Source organism: Choloepus didactylus, chromosome 16, assembly GCF_015220235.1.
Source record: "Choloepus didactylus isolate mChoDid1 chromosome 16, mChoDid1.pri, whole genome shotgun sequence".
NCBI lineage: Eukaryota > Metazoa > Chordata > Mammalia > Pilosa > Megalonychidae > Choloepus > Choloepus didactylus.
This window is the reverse complement of record NC_051322.1, coordinates 83,859,591-83,875,891: the sequence shown is the minus strand read 5'-3', so window position 1 is coordinate 83,875,891 and position 16,301 is coordinate 83,859,591. Positions and strand designations below refer to the sequence as shown.

The window sequence follows — 16,301 nt, the reverse complement described above, 5'->3', positions numbered from 1 at the left end:
ACAACAATAATGTGCAAAAAAACAATAATGTTCCTATGCACTAGTAATGAACAAACTGAAGGGGCAATCAGGAAAAAAATCAAATTCACAATAGCAACTAAAAGAATCAAGTATGTAGGAATAAATTCAACCAGTGAATACAGAGAAAATTACATTTTCTAAAAGAATTTAAAGAGGACCTACATAAGTGGAAACATCCTCCCTGTTCATGGATAGGAAGGCTAAACATCATTAAGATGCCAATTCTACCCAAACTGATCAACAGACTCAATGCAATATGAATCAAAATTCCAACATCCTACTTTGCAGACTTTGAAATGCTAGTTATAAAATTTATTTGGAATGAAAAGGGGCCTGGAATTGCCAAAAATATTCTAAAAACAAGAATGAAGTTAGAGGACTTACATGTCCTGACTTAAGTTCAAAACAGCACAAAGATAGTCATATTGATCAAGGGAATATAATCAAGGTTCATAAACAGACTCCGAAATTTATGAACAACTGATTTTTGGCAAGGACCCCAAATCCACTGAACTGGGACAGAATAGCCTCTTCAACAAATGGGGCTAGGAGAGTGGGATATCAACATTGAAAAGAATGAAATAGCACCCATCCCTCACACTCTATACAAAAATTAACTCAGAGTGGATCAAAGACCTCAATGTAAGAGCCAGTATCATAAAACTCCTAGAAGATAATATAGGAAAACATCTTCAAGACCTAGTAATAGGAGGTAGCTCCTTACACCTTACACCCAAAGAGCAAGCAAAAAAAGAAAAAATAAATGACAATGCCTCACAAGGTAGCTTCTTACATCTTACACCCAAAGAGCAAGCAACAAAAGAAAATAAATAAATGAGAATGCCTGAAAATCAAAATTCCTGTGCCTAAGAGGACTTTGTCAAAAAATGTGAAACTACAGCCAACTCAGTGGGAGAGAATATTTGGAAGCCCAACTATCCAGCTTATATAGATATCCTACAACTCAATGACAACAGTACAAATAGCCCAATTATAAAATGAGCAAATGACATGAGAGCACATTTTTCCAAAGACGAAATACAAATGCTAAACCACACATGAAAAACTGTCCATCTTCAGTAACTTTTAGGGAAAGGCAAATCAAAACAAAAATGAGATATGTCACACCAGGAAAAATGGCTGCCATTAAACAAACAGGAAACCACAAATGCTGGAGAGGATGTGGAGAAATTAGAACATTTATCCACTGGTGGTGGGAATGTATAATGGTATAGCCACTATGGAAGACAGATTGGCAGCTCCTCAGAAAACTAAATATCAAGTTGCTCTATGACCCAGGAATTCCACTACATGGTATATAACAAGAAGATTTGAAAGCAGTGACATGAACAGACATTTGCACACTGATGTTCATAATGGCATTATTCACAGTCCAAGTGTTCTTCAACAGTGAGTAGATAAACAAAATGTGGTATATACATACAATGGAAAATTATGTAGCAGTAAGAAGGAATGAGGTCCTGAAATATGTGGCAACATGGATGAACCTTGAAGATATAGTGCTGAGTGAATTAAGTCAGACACTAAAGGAGAGATATTGTATGATATCACTAATATGAATCCCTAGATTATACAAAATCGCAGTCTTAAAATGTAGAATATAGGGGACCTACAGATAAAAGCCAGAGAAGGGTGAATAATTACCTAATATATACAGACTTGTTAATGAGGTTGAGCATCAAGTTATGGGAATGGACAAAGGTGATGATGTATGTTAATGAGATTATAAGTTTTAGTGCTTTATCAAAGTCAAACATGATGGAAAGGGCTTGCTTAAGGGCACATGTCTCACATATTATCACTACAAGTATAAATAGATTCTTGCACAATCTACTTCTAAGGTATGAGTCTGGTGCAAAGAGTGAACAACAGAGTGGGAAATATGAAAAACTATGTATTGTATACTATGGACTATATTTAATAGGAATACCTTACTAGTTCCCCCATAATACTAGGGGTAAGTAATTGAGGGGTGATAAGAGCTTTGAGGTGTTTTGGGTTATGATAACTGGTTAAAATTGAGAATGATGATCATGTACAACTAAGTGAAGATAATGTGAGACACTGTTTATATTGGACAGAATATATGCTATGTGAAATTTGGGAACCTCTACTTAATAAATCAAGCCCTCAACCTTGAGGATTGCTCTTGTGAAAATTAATTGTGAAAAGGGTAGGTTAAGCCTACTGGTAATTATGCCTAAGAGTCACTTCCAGAGAATGTCTTTCATTTCTCAGAACCTCGTTTGTGCCCTTTCTCTCTCTAAGCCCAACTCTGCAGATAAATTCACTACCCTCCCCTCTATGTGGTACAAGACTCCCAGGGGAGTGGGTTTCCTTGGGCGATATGGGACATGACTCCAAGGAATGAGCCTGGCCCTGGCATTGTGGGACTGGGAATATCTTCTTGACTAAAAGGAGGAAAGAAAATGTAACAAAGTAAGGTTTCAGTGGCTAAGAGAGTTCAAACAGAGTCAAGAGTCTATCCTGGAGGTTATATCAACTAGATATTCCAAATGACCACAATATTCCAAGCCCAGATCAACAGTAGTCCTGAAAATCCTAAAGAATACTCAGATTCCCATCTAAGACTCTACAAATGTTTCATAAGATTATGTTTCAGAAACTTAAGTCCTCCATTGTGTTCCTATGGCAGATAAGTCCCCAAACCCATAGGCAACAGCTTCTTCAAAAGCATCAATCAGCTGTACCCCCTTCCCAATAATGTTGACACACCTTTTCAATATGAAAAACTTAGTGTGGAGCCGCCAGTCTGTCGCCCTCCGGGGTCCACGTGGCATCATGCTCGGTGGCCCCTGCCACCTCCTTGGGGCCTCCATAGTGGGGCACGGCACTGCTGTAGTCCCTAGACCGCTGCTCGCTGCTTGAGCCTGGAGATCCAGTGGTTTCAGCGCTCAGGCCCTACTTCGGCACCAAGATGTGCTACGAGGATGCCAATCCCGGGCTGATGCCTGACCCTGAGGCACCACGGCGGGACCCCGAGCTGCTGGAGGGGACTTTCACCCCCGTGCAGCTGGTCGCTCTCATTCGTCACGGAACCGGCTACCCCACGGCCAAACAGATTCCTCAAGCTGCGACAGCTACACGGGCTGCTGCAGGCTCTCGGTCCAGGTGGTAGCAGAGCCAGAGCTGCCGGCGGACGCGACCTGAGTGCCACGCTGGCAGATTGGCCGCTGTGGGAGCGGACTGGATGGATGGGCAGCTGCTGGCGAAGGGGCGGCAGGACATGCGACAGCTGGCGCTGCGTCTGGCCTCGTTCTTCCCTTCTCTCTTCAGTCGCGAGAACTACGGTCGCCTGCGGCTCGTCACCAGCTCCAAGCACCGCAGCGTGGATTGTGACACCGCTTTCCTGGAAGGGCTTCAGCAGCACTACCACCTGGGTCTGCCACCACCAGACGTTGCAGAAAAGGAGTGTGGACTTCCAAGAATTAATAGTAAACTAATGAGGTTCTTTTATCATTGTGAGAAGTTTTTAACTGAAGTAGAAAGGAATGCTATGGCTCTTTACAATGTAGAAGCCTTCAAAACTGGGCCAGAAATGCAGAACATTTTTTAAAAAGTTGAAGCTACTTTGCAAGTACCAGTAAGAGAATTAAATGCAGATTTAATTCTGGTAGCTTTTTTCACCTGTTCATTTGACCTGGCAATGAAAGGTGTTAAATCTCCATGGTGTGGAGGCAGGGCAAGATGGCAGACTGGTGAGCTGTATGTTTTAGTTACTCCTCCAGGAAAGTAGGTAAAAAGCCAGGAACTGCGTGGACTGGACACCACAGAGCAATCTGTCTTTGGGCATACTTCATACAACACTCATGAAAACGTGGAACTGCTGAGATCAGCGAAATCTGTAAGTTTTTGCGGCCAGGGGACCCGCGCCCCTCCCTGCCAGGCTCAGTCCCGGGGGAGGAGGGGCTGTCAGCTCCAGGAAGGAGAAGGGAGAATTGCAGTGGCTGCTCTTACCGGAAACTCATTCTACTGATTCAAACTCCAACCATAGATAGACTGAGGCCAGACACCAGAGACTCTGAGAGCAGCCAGCCCAGCAGTGAGGAGACAGGCATAGAAAAAAAACAACACGAAAAACTCCAAAATAAAAGCAGAGGATTTTTGGAGTTCTGGTGAACACAGAAAGGGGAAGGGCGGAGATCAGGCCTTGAGGTGCATATGCAAATCCCGAAGCAAGGCTGATCTCTCTGCCCTGGGCACTTTTCCTTAATGGCCCTGGTTGCTTTGTCTATTAGCATTTCAATAACCCATTAGATCTCTGAGGAGGGCCGTTTTTTTTTTTTTTTTTTTTTTTTTTTAAATCCTTTTTGCTTTTTCTAAAACAATTACTCTAAGAAGCTCAATACAGAAAGCTTCAAAGAATTGAAATTTGGGCACGTCAAGTCAAGAGCAGAACTAAGAGAGCTCTGAGACAAAAGGCAATAATCCAGTGGCTGAGAAAATTCACTAAACAACACAACTTCCCAAGAAAAGGGGGGTGTCCGCTCACAGCCACCATCCTGGTGGACAGGAAACACTCCTGCCCATCGCCAGCCCCATAGCCCAGAGCTGCCCCAGACAACCCAGTGTGACGGAAGTGCTTCAAATAACAGGCACACACCACAAAACTGGGCGTGGACATTAGCCTTCCCTGCAACCTCAGCTGAATGTCCCAGAGCTGGGAAGGGGGAGCAGTGTGAATTAACAGAGCCCCATTCAGCCATCATTTGAGCAGACTGGGAGCCTCCCAACACAGCCCAGCAGCCCAGAACTGCCCTGGGGGGACGGCACTCACCTGCGACATAGCACAGTCATCCCTCAACAGAGGACCCGGGGTGCACAGCCTGGAAGAGGGGCCCACTTGCAAGTCTCAGGAGCCATACGCCAATACCAAAGACTTGTGGGTCAGTGGCAGAGACAAACTGTGGCAGGTCTGAACTGAAGGATTAGACTATTGCAGTAGCTTTAAAACTCTAGGATCATCAGGGAGATTTGATTGTTAGGGCCACCCCCCCTCCCCGACTGCCCAGAAACACGCCCCACATACAGGGCAGGCAACACCAACTACACACGCAAGCTTGGGACACCAATTGGGCCCCACAAGACTCACTCCCCCACTCACCAAAAAGGCTGAGCAGGGGAGATCTGGCTTGTGGAGAACAGGTGTCTCGTGGATGCCACCTGCTGGTTAGTTAGAGAAAGTGTACTCCACGAAGCTGTAGATCTGATAAATTAGAGATAAGGACTTCAACTGGTCTACAAACCCTAAAAGAACCCTATCAAGGTCAGCAAATGCCACGAGGCCAAAAACAACAGAAAATTATAAAGCATATGAAAAAACCAGACGATATGGATAACCCAAGCCCAAGCACCCAAATCAAAAGACCAGAAGAGACACACCTAGAGCAGCTACTCAAAGAACTAAAGATGAACAATGAGACCCTAGTACGGGATATGAAGGAAATCAAGAAGACCCTAGAAGAGCATAAAGAAGACATTGCAAGACTAAATAAAAAAATGGATGATCTTATGGAAATTAAAGAAACTGTTGACCAAATTAAAAAGATTCTGGACACTCATAGTACAAGACTAGAGGAAGTTGAACAACGAATCAGTGACCTGGAAGATGACAGAATGGAAAATGAAAACATAAAAGAAAGAATGGGGAAAAAAATTGAAAAAACTCGAAATGGACCTCAGGGATATGATAGATAATATGAAACGTCCGAATATAAGACTCATTGGTGTCCCAGAAGGGGAAGAAAAGGGTAAAGGTCTAGGAAGAGTATTCAAAGAAATTGTTGGGGAAAACTTCCCAAATCTTCTAAACAACATAAATACACAAATCATAAATGCTCAGCGAACTCCAAATAGAATAAATCCAAAAAAAACCCACTCCGAGACATATACTGATCACACTGTCAAACATAGAAGAGAAGGAGCAAGTTCTGAAAGCAGCAAGAGAAAAGCAATTCACCACATACAAAGGAAACAGCATAAGACTAAGTAGTGACTACTCAGCAGCCACCATGGAGGCGAGAAGGCAGTGGCACGATATATTTAAAATTCTGAGTGAGAGGAATTTCCAGCCAAGAATACTTTATCCAGCAAAGCTCTCCTTCAAATTTGAGGGAGAGCTTAAATTTTTCACAGACAAAGAAATGCTGAGAGAATTTGCTAACAAGAGACCTGCCCTACTGGAGATACTAAAGGGAGCCCTACAGACAGAGAAACAAAGACAGGACAGAGAGACTTGGAGAAAGGTTCAGTACTAAAGAGATTCGGTATGGGTACAATAAAGGATATTAATAGAGAGAGGGAAAAATATGGCAAACATAATCCAAAGGATAAGATGGCCGATTCAAGAAATGCCTTCACGGTTTTAACGTTGAATGTAAATGGATTAAACTCCCCAATTAAAAGATATAGATTCGCAGAATGGATCAAAAAAAATGAACCATCAATATGTTGCATACAAGAGACTCATCTTAGACACAGGGACACAAAGAAACTGAAAGTGAAAGGATGGAAAAAAATATTTCATGCAAGCTACAGCCAAAAGAAAGCAGGTGTAGCAATATTAATCTCAGATAAAATAGACTTCAAATGCAGGGATGTTTTGAGAGACAAAGAAGGCCACTACATACTAATAAAAGGGGCAATTCAGCAAGAAGAAATAACAATCGTAAATGTCTATGCACCCAATCAAGGTGCCACAAAATACATGAGAGAAACATTGGCAAAACTAAAGGAAGCAATTGATGTTTCCACAATAATTGTGGGAGACTTCAACACATCACTCTCTCCTATAGATAGATCAACCAGACAGAAGACCAATAAGGAAATTGAAAACCTAAACAATCTGATAAATGAATTAGATTTAACAGACATCTACAGGACATTACATCCCAAATCAACAGGATACACATACTTTTCTAGTGCTCACGGAACTTTCTCCAGAATAGATCATATGCTGGGACATAAAACAAGCCTCAATAAATTTAAAAAGATTGAAATTATTCAAAGCACATTCTCTGACCACAATGGAATACAATTAGAAGTCAATAACCATCAGAGACTTAGAAAATTCACAAATACCTGGAGGTTAAACAACACACTCCTAAACAATCAGTGGGTTAAAGAAGAAATAGCAAGAGAAATTGCTAAATATATAGAGACGAATGAAAATGAGAACACAACATACCAAAACCTATGGGATGCAGCAAAAGCAGTGCTAAGGGGGAAATTTATAGCACTAAACGCATATATTAAAAAGGAAGAAAGAGCCAAAATCAAAGAACTAATGGATCAACTGAAGAAGCTAGAAAATGAACAGCAAACCAATCCTAAACCAAGTACAAGAAAAGAAATAACAAGGATTAAAGCAGAAATAAATGACATAGAGAACAAAAAACAATAGAAAGGATAAATATCACCAAAAGTTGGTTCTTTGAGAAGATCAACAAGATTGACAAGCCCCTAGCTAGACTGACAAAATCAAAAAGAGAGAAGACCCATATAAACAAAATAATGAATGAAAAAGGTGACATAACTGCAGATCCTGAAGAAATTAAAAAAATTATAAGAGGATATTATGAACAACTGTATGGCAACAAACTGGATAATGTAGAAGAAATGGACAATTTCCTGGAAACATATGAACAACCTAGACTGACCAGAGAAGAAATAGAAGACCTCAACCAACCCATCACAAGCAAAGAGATCCAATCAGTCATCAAAAATCTTCCCACAAATAAATGCCCAGGGCCAGATGGCTTCACAGGGGAATTCTACCAAACTTTCCAGAAAGAACTGACACCAATCTTACTCAAACTCTTTCAAAACATTGAAAAAAATGGAACACTACCTAATTCATTTTATGAAGCTAACATCAATCTAATACCAAAACCAGGCAAAGATGCTACAAAAAAGGAAAACTACCGGCCAATCTCCCTAATGAATATAGATGCAAAAATCCTCAACAAAATACTTGCAAATCGAATCCAAAGACACATTAAAAAAATCATACACCATGACCAAGTGGGGTTCATTCCAGGCATGCAAGGATGGTTCAACATAAGAAAAACAATCAATGTATTACAACACATTAAAAACTCGAAAGGGAAAAATCAATTGATCATCTCAATAGATGCTGAAAAAGCATTTGACAAAATCCAACATCCGTTTTTGATAAAAACACTTCAAAAGGTAGGAATTGAAGGAAACTTCCTCAACATGATAAAGAGCATATATGAAAAACCCACAGCCAGCATAGTACTCAATGGTGAGAGACTGAAAGCCTTCCCTTTAAGATCAGGAACAAGACAAGGATGCCCGCTGTCACCACTGTTATTCAACATTGTGCTGGAAGTGCTAGCCAGGGCAATCCGGCAAGACAAAGAAATAAAAGGCATCCAAATTGGAAAAGAAGAAGTAAAACTGTCATTGTTTGCAGATGATATGATCTTATATCTAGAAAACCCTGAGAAATCAACGATACACCTACTAGAGCTAATAAACAAATTTAGCAAAGTAGCGGGATACAAGATTAATGCACATAAGTCAGTAATGTTTCTATATGCTAGAAATGAACAAACTGAAGAGACACTCAAGAAAAAGATACCATTTTCAATAGCAACTAAAAAAATCAAGTACCTAGGAATAAACTTAACCAAAGATGTAAAAGACCTATACAAAGAAAACTACATAACTCTACTAAAAGAAATAGAAGGGGACCTTAAAAGATGGAAAAATATTCCATGTTCATGGATAGGAAGGCTAAATGTCATTAAGATGTCAATTCTACCCAAACTCATCTACAGATTCAATGCAATCCCAATCAAAATTCCAACAACCTACTTTGCAGACTTGGAAAAGCTAGTTATCAAATTTATTTGGAAAGGGAAGATGCCTCGAATTGCTAAAGACACTTTAAAAAAGAAAAACGAAGTGGGAGGACTTACACTCCCTGACTTTGAAGCTTATTATAAAGCCACAGTTGCCAAAACAGCATGGTACTGGCACAAAGATAGACATATAGATCAATGGAATCGAATTGAGAATTCGGAGATAGACCCTCAGATCTATGGCCGACTGATCTTTGATAAGGCCCCCAAAGTCACCGAACTGAGCCATAATGGTCTTTTCAACAAATGGGGCTGGGAGAGTTGGATATCCATATCCAAAAGAATGAAAGAGGACCCCTACCTCACCCCCTACACAAAAATTAACTCAAAATGGACCAAAGATCTCAATATAAAAGAAAGTACCATTAAACTCCTAGAAGATAATGTAGGAAAACATCTTCAAGACCTTGTATTAGGAGGCCACTTCCTAGACTTTACACCCAAAGCACAAGCAACAAAAGAGAAAATAGATAAATGGGAACTCCTCAAGCTTAGAAGTTTCTGCACCTCAAAGGAATTTCTCAAAAAGGTAAAGAGGCAGCCAACTCAATGGGAAAAAATTTTTGGAAACCATGTATCTGACAAAAGACTGATATCTTGCATATACAAAGAAATCCTACAACTCAATGACAATAGTACAGACAGCCCAATTATAAAATGGGCAAAAGATATGAAAAGACAGTTCTCTGAAGAGGAAATACAAATGGCCAAGAAACACATGAAAAAATGTTCAGCTTCACTAGCTATTAGAGAGATGCAAATTAAGACCACAATGAGATACCATCTAACACCGGTTAGAATGGCTGCCATTAAACAAACAGGAAACTACAAATGCTGGAGGGGATGTGGAGAAATTGGAACTCTTATTCATTGTTGGTGGGACTGTATAATGGTTCAGCCACTCTGGAAGTCAGTCTGGCAGTTCCTTAGAAAACTAGAGATAGAGCTACCATTCGATCCAGCGATTGCACTTCTCGGGATATACCCGGAAGATCGGAAAGCAGTGACACGAACAGATATCTGCACGCCAATGTTCATAGCAGCATTATTCACAATTGCCAAGAGATGGAAACAACCCAAATGTCCATCAACAGATGAGTGGACAAATAAAATGTGGTATATACACACGATGGAATACTACGCGGCAGTAAGAAGGAACGATCTGGTGAAACATATGACAACATGGATGAACCTTGAAGACATAATGCTGAGCGAAATAAGCCAGGCACAAAAAGAGAAATATTATATGCTACCACTAATGTGAACTTTGAAAAATGTAAAACAAATGGTTTATAATGTAGAATGTAGGGGAACTAGCAGTAGAGAGCAATTAAGGAATGGGGAACAATAATCCAAGAAGAACAGATAAGCTATTTAACGTTCTGGGGATGCCCAGAAATGACTATGGTCTGTTAATTTCTGATGGATGTAGTAGGAACAAGTTCACTGAAATGTTGCTATAGTATGTAACTTTCTTGGGGTAAAGTAGGAACATGTTGGAAGTTAAGCAGTTATCTTAGGTTAGTTGTCTTTTTCTTACTCCCTTGCTATGGTCTCTTTGAAATGTTCTTTTATTGTATGTTTGTTTTCTTTTTAACTTTTTTTTTCATACAGTTGATTTGAAAAAAGAAGGGAAAGTTAAAAAAAAAAAGAAAAAAGACAAACAAGGAAAAAAAAAAAAAAAAAAAAAAAAAAGATGTAGTGCCCCCTTGAGGAGCCTGTGGAGAATGCAGGGGTATTCGCCTACCCCACCTCCATGGTTGCTAACATGACCACAGACATAGGGGACTGGTGGTTTGATGGGTTGAGCCCTCTACCATAAGTTTTACCCTTGGGAAGACGGTTGCTGCAAAGGAGAGGCTAGGCCTCCCTGTATTTGTGCCTAAGAGTCTCCTCCTGAATGCCTCTTTGTTGCTCAGATGTGGCCCTCTCTCTCTGGCTAAGCCAACTTGAAAGGTGAAATCACTGCCCTCCCCCCTACGTGGGATCAGACACCCAGGGAAGAGAATCTCCCTGGCAACGTGGAATATGACTCCCGGGGAGGAATGTAGACCCGGCATCGTGGGATGGAGAACATCTTCTTGACCAAAAGGGGGATGTGAAAGGAAATGAAATAAGCTTCAGTGGCAGAGAGATTCCAAAACGAGCCGAGAGATCACTCTGGTGGGCACTCTTACGCACACTTTAGACAACCTTTTTTAGGTTCTAAAGAATTGGGGTAGCTGGTGGTGGATACCTGAAACTATTAAACTACAACCCAGAACCCATGAATCTCGAAGACAGTTGTATAAAAATGTAGCTTATGAGGGGTGACAGTGGGATTGGGAATGCCATAAGGACCAAACTCCACTTTGTCTAGTTTATGGATCGATGTGTAGAAAAGTAGGGGAAGCAAACAAACAGACAAAGGTACCTAGTGTTCTTTTTTACTTCAATTGCTCTTTTTCACTCTAATTATTATTCTTGTTATTTTTGTGTGTGTGCTAATGAAGGTGTCAGGGATTGATTTAGGTGATGAATGTACAACTATGTAATGGTACTGTAAACAATCGAAAGTACAATTTGTTTTGTATGACTGCGTGGTATGTGAATGTATCTCAATAAAATGATGATTAAAAAAAAAAATAAAAAGTAAAAAAAAAAAAAAAAAAAAAAAATATCCATGGTGTGATGTTTTTGACAAGGATGATGCAAAGATATTAAAGTGTTTAAATGATCTGAAACAATATTGGAAAAGAGGATATAACTATAATATTAATAGTCAATCCAGCTGCACTCTGTTTCAGGATATCGTTCAGCACTTGGACAAAGCAATTGAACAGAAACAAAGGTCTCAGCCAATTTCTTCTCCACTCATCCTCCAGTTTGTTCAGGCAGAAACCCTTCTTCCACTGTTTTCTTTCATGGGCTACTTCAAAGATAAAGAGCTCCAAACAGCTTACAATTACAAGGAAAAAATGCATCAGATGTTCCATAGTGGTCATATTGTACCCTATGCCTCAAACTTGATATTTGTGCTTTACCATTGTGAAAATGCTAAGAATCCAAAGAAGAATTCCAAGTGCAGATGTTGTTGAATGAAAAGGTGTTACCCTTTGCTTTCTCCCAAGAGACTGTTCCTTGTATGAGTATCTGAAAGACCATGACAAGGACATCCTTCAGAATTGTCATACCAGTAAGGAATGTGAATTACCCAAGGTAAATAGCACATCTGATGACCTATGAGTAGCTAGAGAACATTTTTAATTCATCAGAATCTATAGAGAGTGATTACATACTTGGAATAGGTGGACAGTCTTTTGATTACAGAAGGCTTGCACATTACTTGGGTATTTCTGTCTTTTCACAGAAAAATGTTGATTTCTTTTTGGATTTGAACATGGATATGAAAGAAATTATTGTTCACTGTAGCAGCTGTCTTAAGGGGAGCAATAGAAAGCAAAAATCTATTTAAGAAACAGCTGGCACTGTAAATGTTTACAGAAACAAAATTCTTCCTATTTCTGTTCCTCTATTTCTATGAGATAAAATATAATTTCAAAATGATACTTGAAAAGTGTTGGAGCAACAAAATATTATATCATCTAGTCTATAAGTTCATTGAATTAAGTCTATGAATTTTACCATTTGTGCTGTGGTTCTCTCTTTTTTCCTCATGTAGGACTGTTCTAGAATTTATTGTCTGTCTTAATCAGAAATAGTTGATAAATTGGGATTATCACTTTGGAAGAAAACTAACATCTGTCTATTTCAAAGTTGTTGAAACAATAATAAGAAACATTTAGAGTCTTATTTCAAAGGACACCATCACCGAAGCAAGACAAAAATATAATGAAATAAATAAACATTTTAGTAGTATTTATAAAGTATTCAAATACTTTTCAGTAATTCCTTTTAACTCCCCAGTATTATGAGGCTACTGTTATATTATTTATCATAACAGTTTTATATATATAACAATGGAAGGACAAAGAGGACAATTAGCAACAAGTCAGGTGCATAGAATCAAAGTTTATTAAATCCATTACTTAGCTATATTTTTATTCTGTCAGTTGTATTTTTATACTTTGCTATTAGATGAAATGTATATTTTGGTGGTTTATTTCTTTAATTTGTTTGGTTTTATGTGTGGTGAGCTTTTTTTAAAGAAAGATTTCATCCTGACTATCTTAGCTTCACAGATTTGACCTTTTTTAAAGAAATATTTCTGTGTTATGTCAGATACCATGAAAAGTATTTGCTATAATAATAAAAAGAATTTTGTGATTTCCAAAAAAACAAAAAACAAAGTTGGTGCGGTCACTGCCCAGATATCCCTGAATATTAAGACAGTGATCAAAGAGTGAGGAGTAGCAACAGACAAGATAGTTTTTAATGAAGGATTATGAATACTGAATCATTACATAATTCTTTTTTTTTTTTTTTTTTTTTTTTTTTTTTTTTAGTTTCTAGAGTATTAGCAGAGCTAGAAGGAGATGATGAAAATTGTGGAACTCTAACCAATAATATGTTCTGAAATTTGCTGTATAACTACTTAAGTCATACTTTGAAAGTTATCATTTTTCTGTATATATGTTGTATTTTACAATAAAAATGTTTACAAAAGAAGAAACTCTATGGAAGGATATTCCAAAATAAAAATAAAATTAAAAGAATCACAAGAGAGCATTTGACTAATGTCTGTACAGGTATGTTTGTAAACTGAAATGAAACAAATGAGCTTCCAGGAAACTATCAATTACCCAAACTTACTGCAGAAGAAATAAAAATGTTAAAACATTAACCATGGACTAATTTGAGATTGTTACCCAAGGAAGAATTCCCTCTGGTTCACTACACCTACCCCAAATTGATGGACAAATTTAGAAGGTTTCACAGGTGAATGTTTTCAGTTCTTCCAGGAATAGATAATTCTGATTGTAGGTATGTTTTTCTAGGACATTTGATGTCAGCATAATATCAGTATTAAAACCTAACATTAATAACACATGAAAAAGAAAACATATTCCAATCTCATTTATAAAAATTGATGCAAAAATCAAATAAAATATCAGAAGATAAAATTTGTATGTTAAATAAATAATATAACAGGATCAATTGGAAATCATTCAAGAAATGTCAGGGTAATTGACATGGGAACTATTTTAATATAATTAACCATTTAGTAGTTCAGAGGAGAAAAATTCTTCTCCATAAAAATAAAAGGCATTTGACAATATTAAATATCCATTTATGACTTAAAATAACCCTTAATAAAATAAATATGGGTCAAAAATTGCATTTATAAGGAAACAAAAATAAATAAACAAAAATACAAAAAAAAAGAAAAAAGTAAAATGGCAGTCTACTCAAAGGAAAAAAACATTTGGAAACCATGTATCAGGTAAGAGTTTAATTCCAGAACAGGTAAATAAATCCTACAACTCAACAACAAAAGGATAATCAACCCAATTTTTAAAAATTGGCAGTAGATGTGAATAAACAGTTTTCCAAGGAGGAAATACAAATGACTGAAAAGATGCTTAAGTTCACTAGCTGAAAAAGAAATGCAAATTAAAACCACAATAAAATAACATGAAAACATTTCACACCTACCAAAATGGCCTTTATCAAAAAGCAGAAAACTACAAGTACTGGAAAGCATGTGGAGAAATATGTACACTTATTCACTGTTCTTCGGAATGCAGAATGGTGCAGGTGTTCTGCATGGCCCCATTCCCAGGCAACATCATATCTGATCTCAAACAAACAAATGATGGGGGCCATGTCTCATAGAACCATGATGTTAGTATCTTTCAAAATGGAAATGAAATGCAGGTTCCAAATGTTAAAAGAGAACAATGTGTGTACTAACTCTTGCAAAACGTTTTCATTGCAAAAGTTGAAGCAGGATAATCTGCTGGAAAGTTGAGAGTTTAATACACACGTTTCAGTTTTAGGGTGACTTGGCCTTTCCACACTCTTATTTTCCCCTCTGTGTAGTGGGAACAGTAAGGGAAACTATCAATTATTTAAGCTTATAATCGTTGATCCTGTGAGACTCCCTAAGGAGTGGCCTTTCATCATCAGAATTTGTCATATTTTTTAACCTTTGTTTGCCTAAGATTTCTTACCTATCTTTAACAATAATTATGACTATCTCCTATGTAATATTTTGTGAGAAATAATGAGCTAGGACATTCATATCCACAGAATTTTGTCCAATGTACATTAAGGTTTCAAGTAAGATTTATTATGACCTGATAACCTCCCATGCTTTCAAAATAAAGGTTAACTCTCCTTTGGGAAACTTTTATCAAATTAGGAAGAACTGAACTAGCAATTCAATAAAGTAACTTCAATAATCTAGAATACACAAGATATTAATCACAATTTTCTTAATAAATCCTTGTCATGGCCCAAGAGGGCTTTTGTAGCCAAAGGACTAAAGAAAGCACCAGACACATTCTGAGACATAAGCTTTTTTATAGGGCTTACCTACAGGGTGGGGAAGTCAAGTCACATTGCCCTGAAATCAGGAGCTCCTCTGAATGGTGGTGTGTTTTGAGCATGATGTGGAAATAATCGGTACTTTTGGGGCTGTAGAAGCTGGTTATAAAGGCTCAACATTCATAAGGCAGAGAGTGGGGTCATGCAACATAGGGAGTTGTTAATTGTAATCAACAGGGAGGAGGGGAGGATAATAGAGATAACAGTATCTCAGGGAGTCTCAGGGAGGAGGTAGTTTTGGATATAGATTAAAGTTAGCAACTGATATTACAAGGAAAATAGGTAAACCCTAGCTGTCCTAGGTCAAGCAAACTGCTGGGTGCGGTTTTCAAGATAGTTGGGGGCCAGGGGCTCCCACAGTCCACCCCCATGCAGTGATTTGCATTGACTATAGGGAAGATATTGCACCCATAATTCGCAACAATACAGTGAACAGCAGAGTGCAAGTAAACCAGTATGTATGGAAAGTAATCCTATTGAGTACATCGTGACCAAGTAAAGAATTAAACCATTTGGACAAAGTATATCAGATAAATATTCAATATTTTATATATGATCTGGCATGTGATCAAGAGCCTATGTTACATTTTGTGAGTTATCAGGTATGTATACATATCACTGAATATTAATTAAAGCAGAGGTACACCTGGGGCTAAAATAGTTAATGGATAAAACTACCAGGCTGTCTGCCTTATTCTGTATCTAGTTTTTTTTTGTTTTGTTTTGTTTTGTTTTGTTTTACCTTTCCTAACTTTGTCCACAGAAATAAATTTTCCTTCTGAAAAGTTTCTGCAACTTTCTATAACCATCCAGTTTTTTAGGACAAAACTACTTTCCTTTTCCTTTTCATACAAAACATTC

At 38.2% G+C, this 16,301-nt stretch overlaps 1 pseudogene; it reads left to right on the top strand.

Moving 5' to 3' along the window:
* The first annotated feature begins 1,733 nt into the window (after positions 1-1,733).
* Positions 1,734-12,324, top strand: LOC119511402 (annotated as a pseudogene).
* The last annotated feature ends 3,977 nt before the right edge of the window (positions 12,325-16,301 follow it).